The sequence below is a fragment of the Papio anubis genome, chromosome 2 (genome assembly GCF_008728515.1).
Source record: "Papio anubis isolate 15944 chromosome 2, Panubis1.0, whole genome shotgun sequence".
Classification (NCBI taxonomy): Eukaryota; Metazoa; Chordata; class Mammalia; order Primates; family Cercopithecidae; genus Papio; species Papio anubis.
This window is the reverse complement of record NC_044977.1, coordinates 107611814-107623986: the sequence shown is the minus strand read 5'-3', so window position 1 is coordinate 107623986 and position 12173 is coordinate 107611814. Positions and strand designations below refer to the sequence as shown.

At 42.7% G+C, this 12173-nt stretch overlaps 1 protein-coding gene across 2 annotated transcripts in view; it reads right to left on the bottom strand.

Moving 5' to 3' along the window:
* The window catches only part of MCF2L2 (MCF.2 cell line derived transforming sequence-like 2), a 253043-nt gene that overhangs the window by 58047 nt on the left and 182823 nt on the right, over nt 1-12173 (bottom strand). The gene's annotated exons all lie outside the window — the stretch shown is intronic.

The window sequence follows — 12173 nt, the reverse complement described above, 5'->3', positions numbered from 1 at the left end:
TCCTTCTAGGAGTTTAAGACTCTCTGTTCATGTGCTAAGAATCTTCTTAAGGAGCTTCCTTTAAAGGTAAAACCAGATTTACACAACTAGATTTACACATCAGAATGGGGAGTGGTGGGTGGGAGCTAAGATGGAACCTGTAGTTTTCACAAGCGCCCTGGATGATTCTACTGCAGATGGTCCCCTATGCAACTAAATAGCACTCATCTGTCCCACTCCTTTTAGACCCCACTTTTGTTAAGCCAATGTTATCACTATTTTCCGCTTTCTTTAAAGCGCCAACCATCCTTAAAAACTCCAACAGCTTCAGTTGAAATCAGTACCACACTCTCGTCCTTGTTTCCCACCCAAAAACCATTACATTAATTGACCAGACACGTATTGATGCCCTACTATGAGCCTGGCTCCATGATAGGCACTTGGGATAGAGAAATGTACCATAATCCTGACCTTAATAGATTCAGAGTCTAATGGAAGAGATAAGAAAATCAATGATTCCAATAAGTGTGATAAGGTAAGGGTAGTCAGAAAAGTCAGGGGCAGAGGAGGGGCAACTAATTAAACCAGGGGTTGGGGGAGACACTGCCAACTCTGTGTTGAGTGAAGTTTAAGCAGAGGTTTTTCTTTAAGTAAAAAATCAGTTTTTTAAAATAAAAAGTTTTTTAAAAAGTAAGGGGGAATAGAAGAAGGATGTTTGTCCTAGACTAAGGGGAACAGTGTGGAGGATGAGAGGAGATGAAAGTGTATGCTGTTCTGTGTACTGGCAAATTCTTTGGTGGGTGATATGGTTTGGCTCTGTGTCCCCACCCAAATCTCACCTTGAATTGTAATAATCTCCACATATCATGGGAGGGACCCAGTGGAAAGTAATTGAATTGTGGGGGCAGGTTTTTCCTGCGCTGTTCTCATGATAGTGAATAGGTCTCAGGAGATCTGATGATTTTATAAAGGGCGGTTCCCTTGCACATGCTCTCTTGCCTGCCACCATGTAAGACATGCTTTTGCTCCTCCTTTGCCTTCCACCATGATTGTGAGGCCTCTCCAGCCATGTGGAACTGTGAGTCCATTAAACCTCTTTCCTTTATAAATTACCCAGTCTCGGGTATGTCTTTATTAGGAGCAGGAGAATGGACTAATACAGTAAATTGGAACTGGCAGAGTGGGAGGCTGCAGTATCTGAAAATGTGGAAGCAACTTTGGAACTGGGTAACAGGCAGAGGTTGAAACAGTTTGGAGGGCTCAAAAGACAGGAAGATGTGGGAAAATTTGGAACTTCCTAGAGACTTGTTGAATGACTTTGACCAAAATGCTGATAGTGATATGGGCAATAAAGTCCAGGCTGAGGTGGTCTCAGATAGAGATGAGGAACTTGTTGGGAACTGGAGCAAAGGAGACTCTTGCTATGTTTTAGCAAAGAGCCTGGCAGCATTTTGCCCCTGCCCTAGAGATTTGTGGAAATTTGAACTTGAGAGAGATGATTCAGGCCATCTGGCAGGAGAAATTTCTAAGCAGCAAAGCATTCAAGAGGTGACTTGAGTGCTGTTAAAAGCATTCAGTTTTATGTGTTCACAAAGATATGGTTTGGAATTGGAACTTATGTTCAAAAGCGAAGAAGAGCATAAAAGTTCAGAAAATTGGCAGCCTGATGATGCAATAGAAAAGAAAAACCCATTTTCTGAGAAGAAATTCAAGCCTGCTGCAGAAATTTGCATAAGTAATGAGAAGCCAAGTGTTAATCACCAAGACAGTGGGGAAAATGTCTTCAGGGCATGTCAGAGACCTTTGTGGTGGCCCCTCCCATCACAGAATCAGGCCTAGGAGGAAAAAGTGGTTTTGTGGGCCTGGCCCAGGGACCCCTGCTCTGTGCAGTCTAGGGACTTGGTGCCCTACATCCCAGCCACTCCAGTCATGGTTGAAAGGGGCCAAAGTACAGCTCAGGCCATTGGTTCAGAGGTGCAAGCCCCAAGCCTTGGTGGCTTACACATAGTGTTGAGCCTGTGGTTCACAGAAGTCAATTGAGGTGGATGTATAGAAATGCCTGGATGTCCAGGCAGAAGTTTGGGGCCCTCATGGAGAATCTCTGCTAGGGGAGTATGGAAGGGAAATGTGGGGTTAGAGTCACCACACAGAATGCCCACTGGGGCACTGCCTGGTGGAGCTGTGAGAAGAAGGACACCATCCTCCAGACTGCAGAATGGTTGATCCACCAACAGCTTGCACCATGTGCTTGGAAAAGCTGCAGACACTCAACACCAGCCCATGAAAGCAACCACAAGGGGGGCTGTACCCTGTAAAGCCACAGGAGCAGAGTTGCCCAAGGTTGTAGTGGGAACCCACCTCTTGAATCAGCATACCCTGGATATGAGACATGGAGTCAAAGGAGATCATTTTGGAACTTCAAGCTTTAATGACTGCTTTATTGGATTTCAGACTTGCATGAGGCTGATTGCCCCTTTGTTTTGGACAATTTCTCCCATTTGGAACAGGTATATTTACCCAATGTCTATACCCCCATTTTATCTGTGAAATAGCTCACTTGCTTTTGATTTTACAGGCTCATAGGTGAAAGGGACTTGCCTTGTTTCAGAGGAGACTTTGAACTGTGGACTTTTGAGTTAATGCTGAAATGAGTTAAGACTTCAGGGGACTGTTGGGAAGGCATGATTTGTTTTTAAATGTGAGGACATGAGATTTGGGAGGGGCCAGGGGTGAAATGATATGGTTTGTCTCTGTGTCCCTATCTTCATCAGGATCCTCCCACATATCCCCATTCTAAGTTGCAGGGTCCCATTCTTTTCCAATCAATGCCCTCATTTTAACAGTAGACACCTGGCAAGGCTGTGCATGCACCTTTCATTGCAGGTCAGCCACTCCCATGATAAGAGCTTGTATATGATTTCCCACAATTTCAACTCTTACTGTACAAGAGATAAGACTCTTACTCCAGACAATCTTAGAAGGTTTGAGGCTCAGTGTATGCTTCTGGAGCCAAGAGTCAGAATCCCTAAGTTCATAATTTTCTTCCATCACTTTGTCCAGTGAACTTAGGAGCAACCAACCAACTTCATTATATTCCTTGGTCCTCTACATATGGTCAAAGGTATTATGCATAGAGTCATTAAACTCCTTGCCTCTCATGAGTGGTGAATCAGGAGTATTGAATGCATTTCTGTTGAATAACTCTTTAAACAGTTTGTGCCAAGGACTATCAGTGTTCTCCACACAATTAGAAGTAGAGTCCTTAGCATTTTGGGGTCTAATCATATTAAGCAACCAACTCCAGAAACCTCAAAAACCAACTAAAGAAATCCAGCCTTAAAACTCTGTTCCTCTAGAACCATTCCCAGTACCAAAATCTGATAAAATAAATAAATAAAATAAATAAATAAATGCAGGCAGAGGAAGGTGGAAGGACTAGATCTTTCTCCAGTGCTGGATGCTTCCTGCCCTGGAACATCAGACTCCAAGTTCTTCAGCTTTTGGACTCTTGGACTTACACCAGTGATTTGCCAGGGGCTCTCTGGCATTTGGCCACAGACTGCAGGCTGCAGTATCAGCTTCCCTATTTTTGAGGCTTTGGGACTCAGACTGGCTTCCTGGCTCCTCAGCTTGCAGATGCTTATTGTGGGACTTGGCATCTTGTGATTGTGTGAGTCAATTTTCCTAATAAACTGCCCTTCATATATTCATCTATCCTATTAGTTCTGTACCTTTAGAGAACCCTAACTAATGCAGTGGGGTTAAGCCAATCGTCTAGTAGGTTCATAAAATGCTACAAGCAGATATAAACTTAAAAACGATCCAGCTCATCTCTTCATTTTACAGATGTAAAAACAGAAGTAGAAATAGAATTGGAACCCCAGTTTCTTGAAACCCAGTGTTTTTATAACACCATGCTAATTTCATTCTAATTTGTGTTTTATTTAATATCAGGAAACAGTTCAAATAGAGGCCCAGGGCTCTGAAACAACTTGCCCAAGGTCTATGGCTTTTGCAAAGCAAATACTGTTTCTGCTACTTTACCTAGTTCCTCTTGGCTATGTTTGGGGTGCATCTAAAGAACCGTTTGCTGATTATTAAATAAAACACAAATTAGAATGAAATTAGCATAGTGTTACAAAAACACAGGGTTTCAAGAAACTAGGCTTCCAATTCTATTTCTACCTCTAGGATACAGGGTAAGTCACTTCCTTTCTCAGAATCTGTTTCTTTGTATGTTAAAGGGCTGGATTAGATAAACTTGACTTCCCCTCTTGGCCCTCATACGTCATTCTACAAATGTGTTATCACTTCTAATAGACTGTTTGATGTGATCTTTTGTCTAATGGTCCCTGCTTTTCACTTTTCCCAAGAAATGAAACAAAGGTCACAAGACTTTCAATTCATTTGCAACCCTGATTAACTAATAGTTAATGTGTAACTGGAGTGCTACATAGGAACAGAAAGGAGAAGGGGAATGGATTGGGTTGGAGAAGGTGAAGTCTGATCTATCCTCTACAAGAGGTACAGGGCTTGTCCAGGAAGACAGGAGTTCCAGGAGGAGTAAACTCCAGCAGGGGCTAGAGTCATGGCCACACACAGGGCCTTAGAGGATCCAGGCTGCCAGAGCAGAGTTTGGATGGGGGCTGGTAGGGGGAGGCTGGGGGAGCTGGCTGAGGAGATGGTTGTCATGCCAGGCCACGAGTGTGGACGACTGCAGGCCAGGCGAGGTACAGGAGATTGATGGGGCCGTGGCAAGCAGGGCAGATACCCTTCCAGGAACCTGTTTATTAAACACAGAATACAGTCCTGAGGGCTTGGTCTCAGGAAAACATGTTCTTAAGTTTTACATCCTTCTTCTGTTTTGATTAGGTGTTTCCTAATTATAAAATAAATTCCTAGAACTGTTAATGGTAACAACACAAAGCACTATAGACCCATACAAGGATCATATGGAAACTAAGGACATTTTAAGAACAAAAGGTCTGATTAATATGAACACTTCCCTGGTTCCTAGGAGGATAACAGTTGAGTTTTGCTCAGGTGACCTGCCTTCTCTTCCTTCTTCTCTGCTTTGCATCTCAGTTTCTATATTTTGTCTTATATTAACAGGATTTGGTCTCATTACCCTGATGATTTTAGAGTAAACTCTCAAATTCTTTTTGGAAGAAGATGGGATATAAATTATTATTAAAGTTTATCTGAATAGATGTTCTTCAATATCACACAATAAATAATGATAATGTAATTTTATGCATATAGCACTTTAAGAGATTGATCATAAACAGTCCCATTAATCTTAATTCAACTTAACAATGCTTGCATTTGTATGGCATTTTAGGTATTATAAAGTTTTTTTAATTGTGGTAAGATATGCATAAAATTTACTATTTAAACCTTTTTTTAAGTGTATAGTTGAGTAGTGTTAAGTACATTCACAATGTTATATAACCATCACCGCTACCCATTTCCAGACTTCTTCAGCATTCCAAACTGAATCTCTGTACCTATGAAACATGACCTCATTCTCCACCTCCCCACAGCTCCTGGGAACCTCTATTCTACTTTCTGTATGAATTTTCCTATTCTAGGTGTCTCATATAAGTGGAATCATACAATATTCATCCTTTGGTGTCTGACTTATTTCACGTAGCATAATGCTTTCAAGGTTCATCCATGTTGTAGCATTTATCAAAATCTGATTCGTTTTTAAGGCTGAATATCTTCCATTTTATGCATCTACTACATTTTGCTTATCCATTCTTCTGTTGACGAATATGTGGGTTCTTTTCACCTTTTGGCTATTGTGAATAATGCTGCTATGAACCTTGATGTGCAAGTACCTGTTTGAGTCTTTGCTTTCAATTTTGGGCATATACCTAGAAGTGGGATTGCTGGATCATAGGATCATTCTATTTTTAACTTTTTTGAGGAATTGCCATACCACCCTCCACAGCAGCTGCACCTTTTATATTGCCAACAGTGCACAAAGGTTCTAATTGCTCCACATTCTGGTCAACATTTAGATTATCATTCTTTTTTTTTTGAAAAAAGAAAAAAATATAATAGCTAACCCAATGGGCACGAAATAAGGTTGTTTTTGTTTTTTGTTTTTAATGTGTTCATTATCTTACTTGATCCATTAAATCCCTAACAAGAGCTCCTCTAGGGCAGATGTCCTATCTTATTCATCCTTGGCCCCAGTGCCTTGCAAGCAAGTGAATTCTCAATAAGTGTTAATTGAATGGATGGTTGATAGATTTATAGGATGCATGCCAATTCTGTGGACAAGAGTAGGTACTAATTGTTATTTTCATTTCACAGAAGAGCAAATCAGGGCTCTGAGCACTGGCTTGGTTGAGGTCAAACTGCCTGCAAGTTTTATCTAACAGTGACAGGGGAACTGATGTGTCGAGTATGGATGTCAGTCCATTGAAACAGTGCCCACTTTTCTGACTCGTCTCCTTGAGAGAGAGGGCCTGTACAGCAAGGACACAGAGAAGCAGGTTACAGAAAAAGGGCTGGCTCAGACCATTATCTATGTATGCCTGGGATTTGAGGAATGTGGCTGAAATCTCAATACTCCAGTTCAGAAGCACATCTGCAATCAAATATAACAAGACATGGTGTGAGAGACGTCTGGCACACCAAGGAGATTCCTAGAATACAACTGATAGGAAAACCTCATTACTTCAATTCCCAAGAAAGAGTACTACTGGTAGTAATCCCAACAGGAGTATCCAAGTAACTCAGTAATCTTCAGTAAAGAAAAGAAATTGTGAAACAATTATAGTCAGTCCTCCGTCTCTATAGGTTCCACATCTGTGGATTAAACACCCCTCATATTGAAAATATTAATAAATAAATAATAACACTATAACAATTAAAATAATGCAAATTTTAAAAGCAATACAGTATAACAACTATTTACATAGTATTTATATTGTATTAGGTATTATAAGTAATCCAGAGATTATTTAAAGTATATAGGAGACTGTGCATAGGTTATATGCGAATACTACACCATTTTACATAAGAGACTTGGGCATCTGTGGACTTTGTTATTTACAAGGGTCCCAGAACCAATTCCCCATGGATACCGAGGGTCAACTGCACCCAGAGCTTCTACCTCATGAAAACAAAAGGAAATCTATTGCAAAAAGGAAATTCCCAAAGATAAAAAGCATGCCTATGAAACAGTCAAACAGCCGAAAATGTTGAGAAGACACATGCTACTTTCCCTGCCCTGTGCCCCTTTTTCCCTCCCCTGTGCCTCTTTTTGCCCCTGTGCAAAAAGACGCAGATCTATTTGCGTCTTTATCTAGCAGCAGATATTCTATTATTCTAATAGATCCCTGTTTTTCCCAAGAGGGTTCACTTATTTATTAAGTATGATGCCAACATCTCTCTCAGAGGAATTCCTCTCAGAGGAATCCTAGAAATCTTTCCTAGGATTCCTTAGCCCTAAATCTGCAGAGCCAATTAGGTATTAATATTGGGCTTTACAACTTTGGACCATCAGACCACCAAGACTGATTCATGAAATGTATATGGTTTCAGATCACATGAATTTATCATGGTCTTTAGAATTGTCTTTTTAGAAGTACTGCTATAAGGAAAATCCCAGCATAGCAAGTTTTATCTAATAGTCTACTTATATTAAAGACTACTCAATGTAAACCCTAGGAAGACTTTTAACTGCCTTTTGGAAATTGGTTGAGTGGGATTTGAACCACGTACTCTCTGTAAAGCAGGAAATTAGCACTTAGTAATTACTAAGTATTTAAAAATGGGAAATGGAAAATTACATTTTAGACCTGGTGCAGTAGCTCACACCTGAAATCCTAACACTTTGGCAGGCAGAGGTGGGTGGATCGCTTGAGCCCAGGAATTCAAGACCAGCCCGGGCAACATAGTGAGCAATTCCATTTCTACTAAAAATAAAAAAATGAGCTGAGTGTGATGATGTGCACCTGTAGTCCCCATTACTCAGGAGGCTGAGGCAGGAAGATTGCTTGAGCCTAGAAGGTCAAGCTTGTAGTGAGCCGTGACCGGCCATTGCATTCCAGCCTGAGCAACAGAGCGAGACCCTGTCTCAGAAAAAAATGTATATTTTTTTAAAAAGAAAATTACATTTTAGTTGTTCCTTAAATATTAGTACAACCAAACCTAAGTGCAAAATTCCCAACACAAATGATTGCCTCTGGGCCAGCCATGTAGCCCCCCGTCTTGTTGTCAATAACCATTTCTAGGGGCTGTAATGGTCTTCTGTCCCCCTGTACCACCCCATCACAGGATGCAAATTGTTTTGCTCAGTTTAGATAGCTGTGACTAGACTAAGTGCCAACTGTCTTTTAAAATATGTGTTAATCAGCACTCAAGATTGTTCCCACAAAAATGTCACTCCCTCACTCAATTTGCATGTGCCCTCCTGAGTAGGAGAGAAAGAGCTGAGTTAGAGGCAGCCCTCTGGAACCTGCACAGAACCCTGTATGCTCCCGGGAGTGTGGAGTGTGTGTCTGATCTGCTGGTGGGAAAAGGAGAAGACATGCTGACAGACTCACTGCCAGGGACTGGTATCAGGCCATTTTCACAGGGGCTGTCGGAGGGTTGACAGCACAGCTCTACTGGACCAGGGAGGGTCCCAGCCAGCAGGGCCTGCCCCTCCAAGACTATCCCTGTCCCTGTGTCTGAGAGGTCCCACCGAGTGTTAGATGGCACATAAGAGATTTCCTTATGTGTTGGTGTGAAGGAGCTGATCAGTCCCAGGAGACCCCTCCCCCAAGCAAAGGAGAAGAAAATGGAAGAAACTGGATTCTCAGAATGGCCTGCAGGTGAGTGCCTCCTTGTGCTGTCAGTTTGCTTCATCTTCCAGTTCTGGGTGTACCTAGTACGATTTCATCAAACTGCAGAGGCCCGGGAATTGAGGGAGGTTGCTGAAGGGCGCCAGGCCACAGAAGCAGTAGCAAGAACTGCAGGAAAGGGCTAATGTGCCTCCAGGGTCAGCTTTTGGGCCTTGGTGGCATCAAAGGAGAAGTACACAGGGCCACTGTACTACGGATGGGATTCTTGGAACAGAAGTTTGAATAACTGATGAGTGTGGAAGTGCTATGCAAAAATTCAATTCAACCTGCAATTACCAGGCATTCATTCTGTGATAGGCATTGTTGTGGGGGTGGCAAGGAGATGGAGGGGGGGTCTTTGAGGGACTCAGAGAAGAGCAGGACATGGTGTTCACCCACAAGAGATCTGAAGACTTTCAAAGTAGTTGGCAAAACAGACATACAACTTTTTTCCCCTCCCCGCAGCCAGTTGAGGCAAAAGACATATAACTTATACAGTGACAAAATATTGCCGACTGTTACTGACACATAACACCCTGGGCTGGGTCACTGGTGAGAAGAAGGAGGATTCTGGCTTTCGGGGCATTCAAGTCCTGTCCATTAACCATTTCCCAATCCCGTATTTATACATCCCATTTTAGACATATTAAGCTGAAGATTGATGTGACATACCCAAAGACACTTAAGTTCGAAGCTGAGAATCTGGGTTAGAAATATAAATCAGGGTGGGCTGGGAGTGGTGGCTCATGCCTGTACTCCCAGCACTTTGGGAGGCTGAGGCAGGCGGATCACTTGAAATCAGGAGTTCGAGACCAGCCTGGCCAACATGGTGAAACCCCATCTCTACCAAAAATATAAAAAATTAGCCAGGTGTGGTGGCACACAACTGTAATCCCAGCTACTCGGGAGGCTAAGGCAGGAGAGTCACTTGAACCTGGGAGGCAGAGGTTGCAGTGAACTGAGATCGTGCCACAGCACTCCAGCCTGGGTGACAGAGTGAGACTTAGTTTCAAAAAAAGAAAAAAAAAAAGAAAGAAATGTAAGTCAAGATTAAAGACAATGGGTGAGATCAGCAAGGAGCAAGTGTGGAGAGAAAAGAACACCAAGAAAGGCTGCGTGTGGTGGGAGGTGGCCGGTGAGCAGCGAAAGAGGAAGCGGACCCAAGGAGATAGAGCGTTGTTTGAATGATGATTCTGTATCAACAGAAATGAAATTCCCAGAGGTGTGAAACACAGCAGATCCTTTACAGCACGATGATAGGACACAGCATGAGCCCACCTCTGCCAGGTGAGAGGAGCTTTCTGCAGCCTGTGGTGGGCTCGAGGATGCTGACCATTCATCCACCCCATCGAGATAGTCCAGGCTCTGAGCTCAGCACTCCCCCCATCACTATGATTGCACTAATCCTCACCCACCCTTGCAGGCAGGCATTACTGTGGGCACAGAGAAGTTTGGTAACTTGCCAGCTCCTGTGTAGGAAGCCAGGTCAGGATCCAGCCAGAGTCTCTCTAACAGCCCAGGCCTTGAATGAACACTGGCCTGCTTCAGAATACATGGCCTGCGCTGTGTTCAAATTCACAGGACAGGTTCCCTATAGGGCCTGTGAGGAAATCTGGTCTAAGAGAATCCGGAAAGACAAATTTCGCGAAACAGGTCAAGCCTGACACTGTGCTGCTATGCTTCAGTTGTGTTAAGCCACTCAGTGATCAGACCTGCTTCTCCTTTCATGATTTTAGTAACACTAGCCTCTTCCTTGGGCCCCTGTTGCTCCCACCATCTCCCAGGTTCTCTTGCACTCAGGTTTAGTCTTCCCTCTCCACTACTGATGATGCATGTATTGTCTTACTCTCTGATCCCCTTTCCTAAATCTGCTACTCCTCTGCTCTTTCTGTGCCTTATCTATCCCTGCTGAGTCTAACATGCAGATTTTGGTCATTCCAAAGTCATGTATAGATCTAATCACAGGGCTCTCTGCTTACCAGCTGCTACTTGGATAAGGAAAGCATGCCAACACGGTCCTCCTTCTTCCTGATGGCCAAGTCAGCATCATTATTACCTAAGTTTATTTCTAACACATCTCAACATCTTCATGTACTCCCTCTTGATAAAAGTAACTGAGCATAACACCATCAATACCATCAAATCTGTCATTCTCTTCCCCTCTCTCTGGGTGGGACAGGAAGCCATGCTGCTCTAGGAAATCTTTCCAAACAAGCAAAGGGGACTTCCCTGTCCCCTCCCATGTGTGACCTGAGCTTGTGTGGATCCCAGGGTGGGCATTCGGGACTACTTGACCTTGCCCATCTCTCCTTCACACCCTCTCATCTCTCCCTACTACCACCAAAAAGCTTGCATTGTATCTCCAATTTCCAGACATACTTTTGAAACCATTTATCTATCTGGTATGTTTATCTGTATCTAGTATGACATGAATATGTGATTTTTATGTGTGTCTATCACGGTTTTGGTCAGTTTGTATTTCTCGTGGGTACAGTTCTATGTGCTCATGTATGTGGAACATATGTATCCTGACACATGGACCTAGTTCCAAATGATCTGAAAGGAATATAATTGTAAATGAATATTTGCACAGATATCCAACATACACTTGTGATGGCTGCGGGAAATGCATGTGGGATTTCAGTCAGCATTTTATTACAGAAGGTATGTGATTAGTGCTGTATTAATAATGAATCACCTTATTTGTGGGTCACTGTCAGTGACTCCTTTGCAAATCACATATGTAAATATTTCTGTCTATGGTCTGACGTACATGCAGTGCCACAGTCTGGGAGGTGCTGAGCCATGCCCTCTGTAGGTAGCATATGAAAATAACTGCATGATTTAAAAGATGCTGACCGGCTTAAGGAAAGCAATTTAAAAACTTTCTAAAAATCTAGTTTGAATGAACAAGTACAATGTTTACAGTTTTCATTGTGTGTGTGTGTGTGTGTGTATGTGTGTGTGTGTTTTCTTTTAGAGACGGGGTCTTGCTGTGTTGGCCAGGCTGGTCTTTAACTCCTGGGATCAAGCAATCCTCCTGCGGCTCAGCCTCCCAAAGTGCTGGGATTACAAGTGTGAGCCACCGTGCCTGCTGGCCCCACTGTTTTAAACCCTGATTCAACAGTCATACATTTAACTCATTACCCGTCTTCTTCCTCTTATGACAAACTCAAAGCTTTTATTTTACTAAAGTATTTGGATTAATCTTTTGCTTTTCTATCATGTCCTGAAATACGTACAATAACAGAATCGCTCAAAATATTATCTCCGTTAAATGTTTTGTAGCTTTAGGGAGAGGTCTAACAACATGCGGGGAACAAGAAACCAAGCGCATACAGGATTCATTCA